Genomic DNA, 14,436 nt, shown 5'->3' on the forward strand with positions numbered 1-14,436 from the left:
CCTACCTACAGGAAAGATGTAAAAGAAGTTCAGAGATTTCAGAGAAAATACACAAGGATGTTGCCATGTCTGGAGGACTTGGATTATAAGGAAAGATTGAACAAATCAGGGCATTATTCTTGGGAATGTAGAAGATTGAGGGGAGATTTGATTGTGATAGAGAGGCACACATAGTGTTAATGCAAGCTGGCTTTCTCCACTGAGATTGGGTGGGACTACAACCAGAGGCCATGGGTTATGGGTGAAAGGTGAAATGTTAAGGGGAGCATGAGAGGAACTTCTTCACATAGAGGGTCATCCGGCTGTGGAATGAGCAGCCAGCACAAGTGGTGCATGCGAGCTCGATTTTAACGTTTAAGAGGTTTGTGTAGATACCTGGATGGTAGGGGTGTGGGAGTGGGCTGTTTAAATAGTTCAGCACAAACTAGATGGCCCAAAGGGCCTGTTTCTGTGTTGAAATTTTCTATGATTGCGACAAGAACCTGAAATAATACAAAAATTCACTCTAAGTCCTTTTAACAGATGTGCGGCCAACCAGTCATTTCAGCAGGAATTTTTTAAATGGCGTTAAAATTGTGGCATTTTGTTAATAATACACAAGAGAAGATCCCAGCTGCATGTCAAGAAAGACAATTTGCATGAGAGTGTTTCAGTCACTGTGGGACAAGGAACACGTGCCGCTCAGCAGGAGCCAGGAATAATACCAATGGAGGGAGTCAAAATGAGCCAGGTCACAGATTGGAGATGACAGAAATGCTCCATTGTTATTGAGACAGGAAGAGTATCAGGGAATTGATGGTCATTCCAGGTTCCAGCACTCTACCCAGTCAGGAGATGATTTCTCTGTCCAACTTAGGGTGAACCTCACTGTAACCGTGTGATACCAGATCAAACCTTGGCAACTCAAGTAATCTCATCTGAAATGTTGTCCTAAACCCATTGATGGATTTTGTAAATTTTTTTACAGGTTAAAAATGAGAAGGAATTCATCTCCAGGAAGCTCAAAAACGACACGCCAGTTTTGTTGTCTCTGCCTAGATACTTAAGAAGTGGAGCAAGGGATCCAATTGTCCACCCTTCCTGCTCAGACTGTCGGGAGGAATTCACTCGGTGATTTTGACCAACTGGCATGCCCATCATTTTACACAGGAAAAAGGACATTCACCTGCCCAGACAGTGGGAATGGATTCACTCGGTCATCTCAACTAAAGGTACATCAGCAAGTTCACACTGGACAAGGCCATTCACCTGTTCTGTGTGTGAGAAGGGGTTCAGTCGGTCATCCCACCTGTGGACACACCAATCAGTTCACACCACACCGGGCAGAGGCTGGTCTTCTGCTGAACTTCTGGGTAAGGATTCACTCTGTCATCTGACCTAATGGCTCACCAGCGAGTTCACACTGGGGAGCGGCCGTTCACCTGCTCAGTCTGTGGGAAAGGATTCACTCTGTCATCCACCCTACTGGTACATCAGCGATTTCACACTGGGGAGAAGCTGTTCACCTGCTCAGACTGTGGAAAGGGATTCACACTGTCATCCCACCTACTGAGACATCAGGGAGTTCACACTGGGGAGAAGCCGTTCACCTGCTCAGACTGTGGAAAGGGATTCACACTGTCATCCCACCTACTGGTACATCAGCAAATTCACACTGAGGAGAAGCCGTTCACCTGCTCAGTCTGTGAGAAGAGATTTACTCAGTTATCCCGCCTACAGGGACACCAGCGAGTTCACACTGGGGAGAAGCCTTTCACCTGCTCAGTCCGTGAGAAGAGATTTACTCAGTTATCCAACCTACAGAGTCACCAGCGAGTTCACACTGGGGAGAAGCCATTCACCTGCTCAGTCTGTGGGAAAGGATTCACTCTGTCATCCACCCTACAGAGACACCAGCGAGTTCACACTGAGGTGAAGCCATTCACCTGCTCAGTCTGTGGGAAAGGATTCACTCTGTCATCCACCCTACAGAGTCACCAGCGAGTTCACACTGGGGAGAAGCCTTTCACCTGCTCAGTCTGTGGGAAAGGATTCACTCTGTCATCCAACCTACAGAGACACCAGCGAGTTCACACTGAGTTGAAGCCATTCACCTGCTCAGTCTGTGGGAAAGGATTCACTCAGTCATCCAACCTACAGAGACACCAGCGAGTTCACACTGAGGTGAAGCCATTCACCTGCTCAGTCTGTGGGAAAGGATTCACTGTGTCATCCATCCTACTGGTACATCAGCGAATTCACACTGGGGAGAAGCTGTTCACCTGCTCAGTCTGTGGGAAGAGATTCACTGACTCTTCCACCCTACGGAGACACCAGCGAGTTCACACTGGGGAGAAGCCGTTCACCTGCTCAGAATGTGGGAAGCGATTCACTCGGTCATCCAACCTACGGAGACACCAGCGAGTTCACACTGGGGAGATGCCGTTCACCTGCTCAGTGTGTGGGAAAGGATTCACTGACTCTTCCACCCTGCAGAGACACCAGCGACTTCACACTGGGGAGAAGCCGTTCACCTGCTTATTCTGTCGGAAGAGATTCACTCAGTCATCCACCCTACAGAGTCATCAGCGAGTTCACACTAGAGAGAGGCTCAGAATATGGGAAAGGATTCACTCAGTCATCCCACCTCTTGGCACACCAGTCAGTTCACAGTAAGGAGAGGCCATTGTTATGAATCCTTTGGTTTTGTTTGCTGTAGACTGTCATTTTAAGAGAGAGAGAGAGAGAAATTAAGAAAGTGAATCAGTCTGACTTGCAGCTTGTTTACATCGCTCGCAGCCTGTTTAGTTTTAACTGAGGACACAGACACTCAGAGTCAGACGGAGACAAAGGAGGAAAAATGGAAGGATCAAAACCAGGGAACTAGTAGCCAAGGATCACTGTTTGGAACTTTCCTTCGCTCACAAGGGTGGGCTAATTATCGATTCACCGTACATCGAATGTGTGGTTGTCACCTCATTTGATCCACAGGAGTGGATCTGATTTGGGATATCCTGTGGAGACGACTTATGTGTTAAGCCTTGCCTGGCTGTGGCGTGGTCATTCATTTGATGATACCACTTATGACAATTCACTTTAGGTGATAATTCGTATGTACATTTGTAAAGATGATGGATAAAATCTAGAGCGACTGTTCTCTCTTTTTACCACCAGGGAACCTGTGGAATACAACATAATTGCCTTCTCTCAACATTTACCCTGGATTACAAAAATATCTCTCTCACATCACCTATTCTGTGAATTAATTGAACTTTAATACTTTAACATCTCCAGACTCCAAGCCTTGTTTCCCCTGAGCTCAGAAGTTTGGGAGTTATATTTACACACATACATACACATAACACTCATGAGGAAATCTGCAGATGCTGGAAATACAAACACAAAAAAAATGCTGATAGAACACAGCAGGCCAGGCAGGGAGAAGGGAGAAGCACTGTCGACGTTGTGGGCCGAGACCCTTCGACAGTACTAACTGAAATATAGTAAGAGATTTGAAAGTAATGAGGGGAGGGTGAAATGCAAATGATAGGAGAAGACCTGAGGGGGTGGGGGTGAAGCTGAGAGCTGGAAAGGTGATTGGCGAAAGTGATACAGAGCTGGTGAAGGGAAAGGATCATGGGAAGGGAGGCCTTGGGAGAAAGAAAAGGGTGGGGGTGTAAGTACCAGAGTGAGGGGGAGAACAGGTAAACAACTAAATATGTCAGGGATGGGGTAAGAAGGGGAGGACGGGCATTAACAGAAGTTAGAGAAGTCAGTGTTCATGCCATCATGTTGGAGGCTACTCTGCCGGTATATAAGGTGTTGTTCCTCCAACCTGAGTTTGGATTCATTTTGACAATAGAGGAGGCCATGGATAGACATATCAGCATGGGAATGGGATGTGGAATTAAAATGTGTGGCCACTGGGAGTAGTCTTTTGCTGTTGGTTCATTTCTAAAGCATTATGGTTTGTAACAAAATGGGGCTGTGTCTGGGATATGACAAATTTAAGGATTGATTAATTATCAATTTCATTGGGGAAATCCCTTTTGATTTACTTGTGTGTGGAAAACAAGCAGCAATGGATGTTGATAGATATCTGGAAGTGTGAACCTCTCAGGCATTAGAGGACACCAGAAGGATTGAGTTGTTGAGTATTGCTAGAACGTTAATACTTGCTAAGGTGAAATTGACAATGAGGAGGGCACAGATGCAGAAGATAATAGCTGAGCATTATGTATCTGAGGATGTGTTTAAAGTGAAGGAGTTGGAGGTGTTTCCTGAATGTAAACCTCGTGAGCTTGAGCTCCAATAGAAGTTAGAAATATTAAAGATGGAGGCTCCGGAAAGGCAGATGCAGTTTCAGGCTAAAGAGGCAGAAAAGCAGACAGAAAATTCTCTTACAAAGTGTACTTAAGGGGAAGGCTTAGCAACCCTATTCTGCTTTGACAGTTGCTGAAGCAGCTTATTATTTACTTATTTATGCTGCCCCAATCATCGCCACTGGGCTATAAATGTGCAGGAGCTGTGTGTGGTTCAGTGTTTTGCTCAAGGACACACAAGCTGCCTCGGCTGAGGCTCGAACTCATGACCTTCAGATCACTAGTTCAACACCTTAACCACATGGCCACGCATTATGACCACATATTATGACGTAGTGAAACAGGCTGTGCTCAAAGCTTACGAGTTGGTCCCAGAAGCAGACAGGCAAAAGTTTAGAAATTTGAAGAAATCTGTGAACCAGATATACGGAATTTGCTTATGAGAAATTTGTGTCTATTGACCACTGGTGCACATCTGAACATGTAAATGATGATTTTAACAGCTTGAGAGATTTGGTTTTAATTGAAGAATTCCAAAGGTGCGTCCCTGATGACATAAAGACGTATTTAGATGGAAATGATGCTGCCACTCCGCAGGAATCTGCTGGATTAGCAGATCAGTTTGCTTTAATTCATGAAGTTATGTTTACCCTGAATAAGAGTTTCCAAAAGGCACTTGTCAAGTTGTGGGTAAACCTAATGAGCTCACCCCAGTGGCCTGTACCTGCATTCGGTGAACCCTTTTCCAAAGTTATAGTGGATTGTGTTGGCCCATTGCCAAAGTCTAAAGCTGGCCATCAGTATCTGCTAACTATTATGTGTACTACATCCAGATTCCCAGAGGCAATGCCTCTCAGAAATATTAAAGCTAAAACTGTGGTGAAGGCTCTTACCAAGATTTTCACTTTATTCGATTTGTCTAAAGAAATACAGTCTGATCAAGGATGTATTTGTATATCTGCATTATTCAAGCAGGTAGTTTATGAATTGGGAGCAAAACAGATTGCATCATTTGCATACCATCCGGAACCAGAAGGGGCTTTAGAAAGATTTCATTCTACCCTCAAAACAATGATTAAGACATATTGTGTTGAAAATGGAAAAGACTGGGATGAAGGGATACTTTTGCTTTTGTCCAGATGAAGGAATACATTTGATTTTGTCCACAGAAAGAGAGTCAGTACAGGAATCACTGGGCTTTACTCCATTTGAACTTGTATTTGGTCGCAGAGTGACCTTTGACCTTGTTAAAAGGAACCGTGGATTGATGGGGATGTACATGTTAACTCGTTAGACTATGTTTTGAAGTTCAAAAATAAACTACACCAAGCCTGTAGTCTAGCGAGACAAAACTTAAAGATTTCTCAAAACAAAATGAAGTGTTGGTTTGATAACAGGGCTCGCGAAAGAAAATACCAGGTGGGAGATAAGGTGCTTGCCTTATGTTGACGAATCCACTTCAGGCGAAATTCAATAGACCGTATGAGATAGTCTCTCAAATTAATAATGTGAATTCTGTTATTAAAACACCCGACTGACGTAAACTAACACAGGTGGTGCACATAAATATGATAAAGCCTTTTTTGACAAGCAGGCACCATCTGTGAGTATTGTTGTCAAAACAAATGAATCTGGTAACCCTGAGAATGAAACAATTGACTCGTCTGAGACTTTTCACAAGCCAAACATGGTCCCAGTTAGGCTAATGAACTCGGTTGTTCTAGAAAACATTGATAACGAGTTGGCTCATCTGCAGCCAAAGCAACAACAACAGCTGAAGGAATTAATTCTGAAGTACAAAGATTTATTTCCCGATGTTCCCAAGCAAACCACGGTCGCAGTACATGATGTAGATGTTGGTCAAGCCAAACCGATTAAACAACACCCACTTCGCATGAACGTCGAAAAGTGTAAATTGGCTGACCAGGGAATTGAGTATATGCTGGAGAATGGTATTATTAGGCCTTCAAAAGGAGATTGGAGTCACTCTGCATTATTGTGCCCAAACATGATGGTAGTGTTAGATTTTGCACTGATTGTAGAAAGGTAAATGCAGTAACAAAAACTGATGCCTATCCTATCCCTAGGGTGGATGATTGCATCGATAAGGTTGGAATGGCTAATATCTTACAAAGATTGATCTGTTGAAAGGGTATTGGTGTGTTCCATTGACGGACAGAGGTAGAGAGATTTCTGTGTTTGTGACAGCATCTGGGTTGTATGAATACAATGTTTTGCCTTTTGGAAGGAAAAATGCTCCAGGAGCATCCCAGAGAATGATTGATTTTGTAATTCGAGGGTGAGAACACACAGATACCTATATTGATGACTTAGTTACAGGGAGTGACACTTGGGAAGAGCATATCTCTGCAGTAGAAAAGCTATTTGACAGGCTTTCCTAGGACAACCTTACAGTTAACTTGGCTAAGAGTGAATTTGGCAATGCCAGTGTGACCTGTCTTGGCTATGTTGTACGTCAAAGCAAGTTGGCTCCTGTTCGGGCAAAAGTCCAGGCAATTTCTCAAGTTCCTATTCTGACTGCAAAGAAGGCTGTTAGAAGGTTTCTGGGAATGGATGGATATTATCGTAAGAACTTTGCTGCTATCGCTCTTCCTCTGACCAATCTCCTGAAGAAGGGTGAAAAGTTTGTTTGAACCGAGCCTTGTCAGAAGGCATTTGATTGATTGTTAACAGTATTTCAGATTAGGCCAATCAATGTAGTGCTGTCAGCAAATTTAAATAGCAGATTGGAGCTGTGGGTGGCAACACAAGTCATGGGTGCACAGAGAGTAAAGGAGGGCGCCAAAGAGACAGCCCTGTGGGGTATGTGTGCTGAGGGTCAGAGAGACAGAGGAGATGGAGCCTACTCTTACCACCTGCCGGTAATCTGACAGGAAGTCCAGGATCCAGCTACACAAGGCAGGGTGAAGGCCGAGGTCTCTGATCTCCTTGTCGATACTTCACGCCTTCGTCTAGCTACTGCTCTGCCCATGACTGCAAGGAACTGCAGAGAACATCAGAGAAACAAGCCTCCCCTCCATGGACTCTTCCTATACTTCCCCTGCCTCGGAAAAACAGGCCACGGACTCAAAGATCCTCACAACCACAGACATTCTTGCTGCAAACCTGCTATCCCATTGGGAAGAGATACAAAAGCCTTAAAGTGCGTAACACCAGGCTGAAGGACGGCTTCCTGTCTGCAGTTATAAGCCAAATGAATGATAAAATGGACTCAACCTCACAATGTAACTGGACGTGACCCTTCACCATATGTCTATCTGCACCGCACTTTCTCTGCAGCCATAATGCTTTGTTACAGTGATTATTTTGATGTATATCAGCTCAATGTACTGTTGAAATGTATCCATCTGTCTGGATGGTACATCAGGCAAGATTTTCACTGTAGCTCAGTACATGATGATAATAAACAAATTTCCCATTTTAATTGTGTGGAAATATTAGACAGACTGAGCTTCTGCTCTGGAACCACAGAAGGAAACTGAACTGTTGTCATTTCTGTGGAAAGCAAATATATGGAAAATACTTCAATCTCACTTTACGATCTGCGGTAACTGGGATCAGGTAACCGGTGGTTGGTCTCCCATATCAATATCAGAATCAGGTTTAATAGCACCGGCATGTGTCATGAAATTTGTCCCTGCGGTAGCAGCAGAACCTAATTGATAACAATAGTTTTGAAAAATTGTGATTTAAAATAAGAATATACATATATATAGTACAAAAATAGAGAAAAAAGTAATAAGCTATTTTAATTGTGTGGAGCAATTTGACTGACTGGGTGTTGCTTTGGAAATTCTGATGTGAAGCTGAACTAAACTTTACACATTTGTGAGCAGCTCAGATAAATACAAATGGCTAAATTCTCACATAAACGGGTCAGACACCCAGAAACATTGGCAGCACTTCAGCACCTCAAAACAGTGGAATGAAACATGCAGAAACTATTGCAGAGAAAAAAAACATTGTCCACCCACAACGAGAGGACGTGACAGAGCCGGATCTCACTGCCTTGTCTGAAAGGGGAAAGATGAAGCTACACGTACACATAGAACAGTGACCCGCAGGTGCTGCAGATCTGCAGAAAAACGTGAACAGGAACCGGGATCAGGTGACGGGTGGAGGGACTCCCTTCTGAACTGGTGACTCTGCTCCTCGCCCCTCACATGCTGCCCGACCCATCCACCGCATTCCCCACATTATTCCATATTCACCCCAGATACATGATTATTTTTCCACACCATATCTTCCCCGATCCTTTTCCCTCCACCTCCAGGTCACAGAGTCAGCGGCTCATTCCCATCCAGGTCCAAAACATAATTCAGACGCAAAAAGGAAATGTTCACGTTTCATTTAAATCAGTTCAGTGTTTATAAACACTAATTTCTATTCACATTCCTCCAGAGCCTTGCTGGACAGGAACACTGAAACATCAAGTGAGAAACAGCAGGAGGCAATTCAGCCCCTCATAACATATGGCGTCTGCTCTCCCATCTCAGCCACATGTTTCTGCCCAGTCCTCATTTCCTCGATCCCTTCGGTCTCCACACATCTGCCGGCCTCTGTTTTACGTGCGGATGATCACTGAGTCTTCACCGCCCTCTGTGGAGCGGTTTTATAAACATTCACCACCCTCGGAATGGGGACATTTCCCCTCATCTCAGTCCCGCACAGTCTATCCCTGTTTCAGAGACTGAGATCCCTGGTTCAACCGGTAATGATGTTGTGCATTTCAGTGTGTTCACCTCTCAGTCCTCGATTCTCTAAATGAAAGGGTTATCACATTTGATCTTTCTACATATGATGACCCCACCACCCCAGGGATCAGTCTGGTGAATCTTCATTGCACTCTCTCTAACAAATACTCTATAACCTCTTTGTTAATCCTCTGTGGAATTAATTTCCATCTTCTGCAGCCCCGTGTTGCCCCAACCACTCACCTCCCACCCCTGTCACTATTTCCACCTTCCCACCTCCCCCCTCACCTGGATCCACCTCTCACTCCCCAGCTCTTGCCCCATCCCCACCCCTCACCTCTTTTCTCTGACTATTTCCCGTCCACTCTCAGTCCAGAGGGAGGGTCACGGCCTGAAATGTTGACGGTCCATTTCCCTCCACAGATGCTGCCCGACCCACTGAGTTCCTCCGGCAGTTTGTTCTTTGGCCTGTATAACCCGTGTTAGTATGGGGAGCGGGATTTTACACCATATTCCAGGTACAATCTCAACAAAACCCAAATAATTGTCACTTTGCCCGGACCATTAGCCCCGCTTGCAGGGCAACAGTCTGCCGGTGTTTGCCCCCAATGTGGTGAATCTCTCTGCTCGACACCACCGTGGGCTCAGATATTTCCACAGATGAGCCCCTCCTGTCCCCACCGGGACAAACATCCTGTCCGCCCCCTCTCTCACCATCTTCATCCTGTCAATAAAATCCTCCCCGGGGAACCGGCATCAAACCGACGGGCCGAGCGGTCTCCTCCTACCTCTCAGCGATACATCAGACTCCGGCCGCTGGAGACGCTTCACAAACGCCCCAACTTCCCTCGGAGGGAAATGGAAATAAATCAGAAAGCGGACATTTACTTTGGGGTTTTCTCCGCTCTGAGGAGGCGGTCGGCGCTCGAGCGGGAGACGAACTCAGCGGGGTAACGCCCACTCGGCCTGTCCGCCTCCTGGACTGGTTGTAACCTGTGATTGACATCGCTTCGCACCAATGGGAATAGCGCAGCGCCTGAATCCTCTGTTGACAGCGGTGGTGGAGTGGCTGGTCACGTGATTATTAGCCCAGCCGTTAAACCGATAAAGCTCGAGCACAGCAGCGCGTGGGTGACGTAAGACACCGCGCACGTGAGGGCAGATCCCGGTGTGGGGAGCCCATGTGTGACGTCAGGCGCGTGGGAGGAGGAGCTGTGTGACGTCACCTGTGGGAGAGCGCTGGCTTTCAAAAGCACCTTAATGGTCTTTTCGGTGGGACAACAACATTAATGACGGGTTTCATCACTGAATCCAGTGTTGTGGGATGTAAAGTCCCCTGTTATGTGTCCGGCTGTGCCGTGTTGTTGGTGGAGTGGGCAGCGTGGTGTTTGTCTCGATTCGGGTCACAACACCAGAATTGCCAGCGGGGTCCACACACAGTGTATTAGCCAACAGAAAACCTTTCGTCCCTGCAGTCTTTGTCTCCTGGTAAACTCAACACCCTGACAGTGTGGACCATAGATACCCCTTCCTCTCATGTCAGGGGATCACTCAGACAGCTGATCGCTGAGAGGAATTATATTTATACGTCATTAAAGTTCACCCAGATTCGTTTGGACGGATTTGATGTGGAGTTCAGGGTGTCGCAGTGTAAGGGCCGGACGTCCGAACTCTCTCCGTTGTCCAAACATCCTTCCAGGTGAGGCGACACTTCACCTGTGAATCTTCCGGGGTCGCCTGTTGTGTCCGCTGCTCCCGATGCGGCCGCCTCGACACTGGTGACACCGGCTCCTCCGCAGTTGTGCTGGGTAGGAGTGTTTTTTTTTACCGGGGGTCGATATTATTGTTCCCTTTTGTGCCGGAGGGGTGGATTTGGGGGTTGATGATCGGGAAGTCGTTCTTTTTTATGCAGGGGGTGGGGTGGGATTTGATTTTTTTTTTCTCTCTGAACGACTTTCATGCTCTTTCTTTGTTTCGTGCTTCTCTGGAGAAAAAAAACTCAGAGTTGTTTATGGAGACCTGCTTTGCTAATAAATTAACCTTTGAACTATCCGCTCCGAGCGGGACTTCCGGTGTCCAAACATTTCAATTCCGATTCCCATTCTCGTTCCGACGTGTCAGCCCATCTTGTGCCAAGACGAGTCCACCCTGAGTGTCCAGGATCAGCAACTTATATTCCGTCTGGGCACCCCCCCCCCCCCCCCCCCACACACACACACACAACCTGATAGCATAAATATCGATTTCTCCTTCCGGTGAACAAATTTCCCTCACACCCCTCCCTCCCTCTCTGACTTTTCACGTCCTCTCACCTGCTTATCACTTCTCTCTGGATCCACTGCTCCATCCCTTTCTCCTATTCTCCACTCTCCTCTCCTATTAGACTCTATTTTTTTCTGCTCTTGAGCATTCCCACCTACCTGGTTTCACCTGTCACCTTCCAGCGAGACATTTCCTCGCCCGCCCCGATTTTATTCAGATATTTCTCCCATCCCATCTCAGTGCTGAAGGAGGGTTCAACTGGAAACGTCGACTGTTGATTCTTTTCGATAGATGCTGCCCGGCCTGCTGAGTTCCGCCAGCATTTTGTTTGTGTTGCTCTGAATTTCCAGCATCTGTAGACTTTGTCTTGTTTGTGATTTACCTCTCCGTTGTCCCTCCCGCCTCCGTCCACTGGTCCCCCTATAGGGACATCTGGCCACGGCTGGTGCAGCCCAGAACCTCCTGCTAAACGCAGGCGCAGGGCCGACCGTAGCTGTCGCCGGCGGTTCTTCTGTTCAGGATTCCGTGAAGATGGTACTGATCTTGGGTTTGTGGAAATCGGGGGCTGCCGTGGAAGAACAACTTTGTGGGCCGAAGGGCCTGTATCGTGCTGCAGGTTTTCTATGTTTCTATGAAAAGTGTCGGGAACGAGCTCTGCCGGACGGCTGGAGGCTCCGGGCTCTCCGGTCCCGCAGCCCCGGTTTTTGCTTTGCGCCCGAGCCCGGGCTGTGGGATCAGTTAGTTGTGGTTCCCAGGTGAGGAGGGATATGGGGTGAAAGGTATCTGTCTGTGTGTGTGTGGGTCGAGGTTATGGGTGGACTGTGGGTGTGGGGTGAGAGGAGTGACTTTCTGGGGGACCGTATTCGGAGGAGTTGCTGTTGTAAGAAAGTGGGATGATCGGAATTTCCGTGACCGGGTCAAATAAAGTTGTAAACAGGGGAGGATCTGCTCCGTTGTGTCGGACGCTCGCGTGTCCTTTTAGGAAGCAGCAATTCTCTCTGCAAATGAATTACTGTCTAATTTTGCTGCTAACATTGTGTTTGTTACAAAGCCCCAGTGTCTGGAAGAGCTGTCATCGTCATGGGCTGTTGGTGCAAACTGGGATGGCGGTGGGGTGTCAGTGACCTCTGTATCAGAGAACAATTAGGGTTTCTACATCCTCCTGTGAGATATAAATGTCCTCACAGTGGATTCGGATCAGCTGGCGTATCTGGAGTTTGCAAAGGGAAAGGGAATAGGGAAGGGGCTGAGGAGAGAGAGTTTTAATCAGCAAACCATCGTCCGGGGTGGAGGGGTACAGGAGCTGTCTGATAGATCGTTTTACAGTAATTGTGTTTTTATATAATCTCACAGATAGTGACTGAGGAAGGAGCTTGGTGAGGGAGGATACCCGGAGGTGAGCAGGTCAGACACGGTATCAGGAGAGTGACAGTGATGTGATTTCCTGTGTCACGGGTACAGACAGTTGTCTCAAGTGAGGAGTTTGTGTGGAGATGCAGCTTCCCTGGAGGTGGAGGAAAGAGGACACACCAACAGGTGGAACCAGCTGTGGGAAGACACGGTTTGTCAGGTCTGACGATGAGCTGAATGGACCATAACCTTCAGACTGAATCAGAAAACCATTCTGAGGGTATTTGAAATGTCAGAGGCAGGGGAGATGTGATCACATGTCTCCATCAGACCCTCAGTGAGATGGTCCCAGTTTATAACATGCAGGAATGAAAGCACAGTGTTTGGGGTCTGATTTAATCACTGATTCTGACACAGTGAGAGGGTTAGTTTTGCTGTAAGGCAGCAACATTAACGGAAGAAGACACAGGAACTTCACCAATTGCCAGTTGTTCAGCAAAAGTGATCAATTGGTATATTACCTTGACAGAAACCGATACTCACAGTGGTGACAAAGGGGTTCAGTCTGGTTTATTTCAGGTTGGAGAGGGGTGTGGAGTTTTGAAATCAATGCCTTGAGGTGCCACCATCGTTAATTTACCATGTCCGGAGTGGCGGGTCACACAGCACGGAAACAGGCCTTTGGCCGGCCATACCTGTTCTGACCATCCACTCACTGTCTACACTGGTCCCATTTATCAGCACTCGGTTCACAGCTGACTGTATCTCGGCAGTTTCAATGCTCATCCTGTTCGTAAATGTTGTGAAGGGACCTGCCTCCACCACCACCTCGGGCAGTGTGTTCCAGATTTCAGCTACCCTCTGAGTGAGAAATCTCCTCCTCAGATCCCTCTAAACCTCTTCCTCCTATGCTTAAATCTGTGCCCTCTGATCTGTGACACCTCTGCCCCAGGATCGGGGCTGATATGGGCATCAGTGAGGCCTTTGATAACGTTCACATGGTAAGTTGCTGTGGAAAGTCAGACCACATGCGATCCAGGGAGAGCTGGCTAACTGGATGCACAGTTGTCTTGATGGTAGGAAGCAGAGAGTGATGGTGGGAGGCTGTTTATTGGACTTGAGGCCCGGGCCCAGTAAGGTTCCCCAGGGTTACACCCCATTGCTCTCATTATTCATTGATATTTAATGATATTTGCATTTGCACAGTTGAATTCGATGCTTCACTTGAACTTTCATTGATCCTTTTTACTATTCTATAAATTTGCTAAGTGTTCCTGTAGGAAAAACAATCTCAGGGTTGCATGTGGTGACAGATATGTACTCTGATAATAACATTTACTTTGAACATCAACCATTGCTACTTGCCACCTGGATCAATAATCTGGTTAAGAATGTACAAGGTACGGATAGCAGGTTTGCAACAAGTTCAAACAATTACTTTTTCTGGAAGATATTAAGTATAAATTCTCTGCTGTGTTTCCCTCTCCGCACTCGACCACCCACTTACCTGTCTTCCCTCTCTGCCCCATCCTCCCACTCACCCTGACATTGGACATACAGTCAGGGTGAAAGTGAATTATTTTGGGGAACCTGAAGGGGAATTCTTCACTCAGAGGTTGGTGAGAGTGTGGACTGAGCTGCCAGTGGAAGTGGAGGGTGTGGGTTTGATTTAGACTCTAGAGGAAGTTGGGTGAGGACGTGGATGGGAGGTGTATGGAGGCTTTGGTGCAGGTAGCTGGAACCAGGCAGTAACAACAAAAACGGGTCGGCATTGACTGGAAGTTTCAGTGCCGCTTGGCTCTGTGATT

At 46.8% G+C, this 14,436-nt stretch overlaps 1 pseudogene; it reads left to right on the top strand.

Moving 5' to 3' along the window:
* Positions 1-748: 748 nt before the first annotated feature.
* LOC132388341 (zinc finger protein 585A-like) overlaps positions 749-14,436 on the top strand; it is a 61,768-nt pseudogene continuing 48,080 nt past the window's right edge.

The sequence above is a fragment of the Hypanus sabinus genome, unplaced genomic scaffold (genome assembly GCF_030144855.1).
Source record: "Hypanus sabinus isolate sHypSab1 unplaced genomic scaffold, sHypSab1.hap1 scaffold_301, whole genome shotgun sequence".
Taxonomy (NCBI): Eukaryota; Metazoa; Chordata; class Chondrichthyes; order Myliobatiformes; family Dasyatidae; genus Hypanus; species Hypanus sabinus.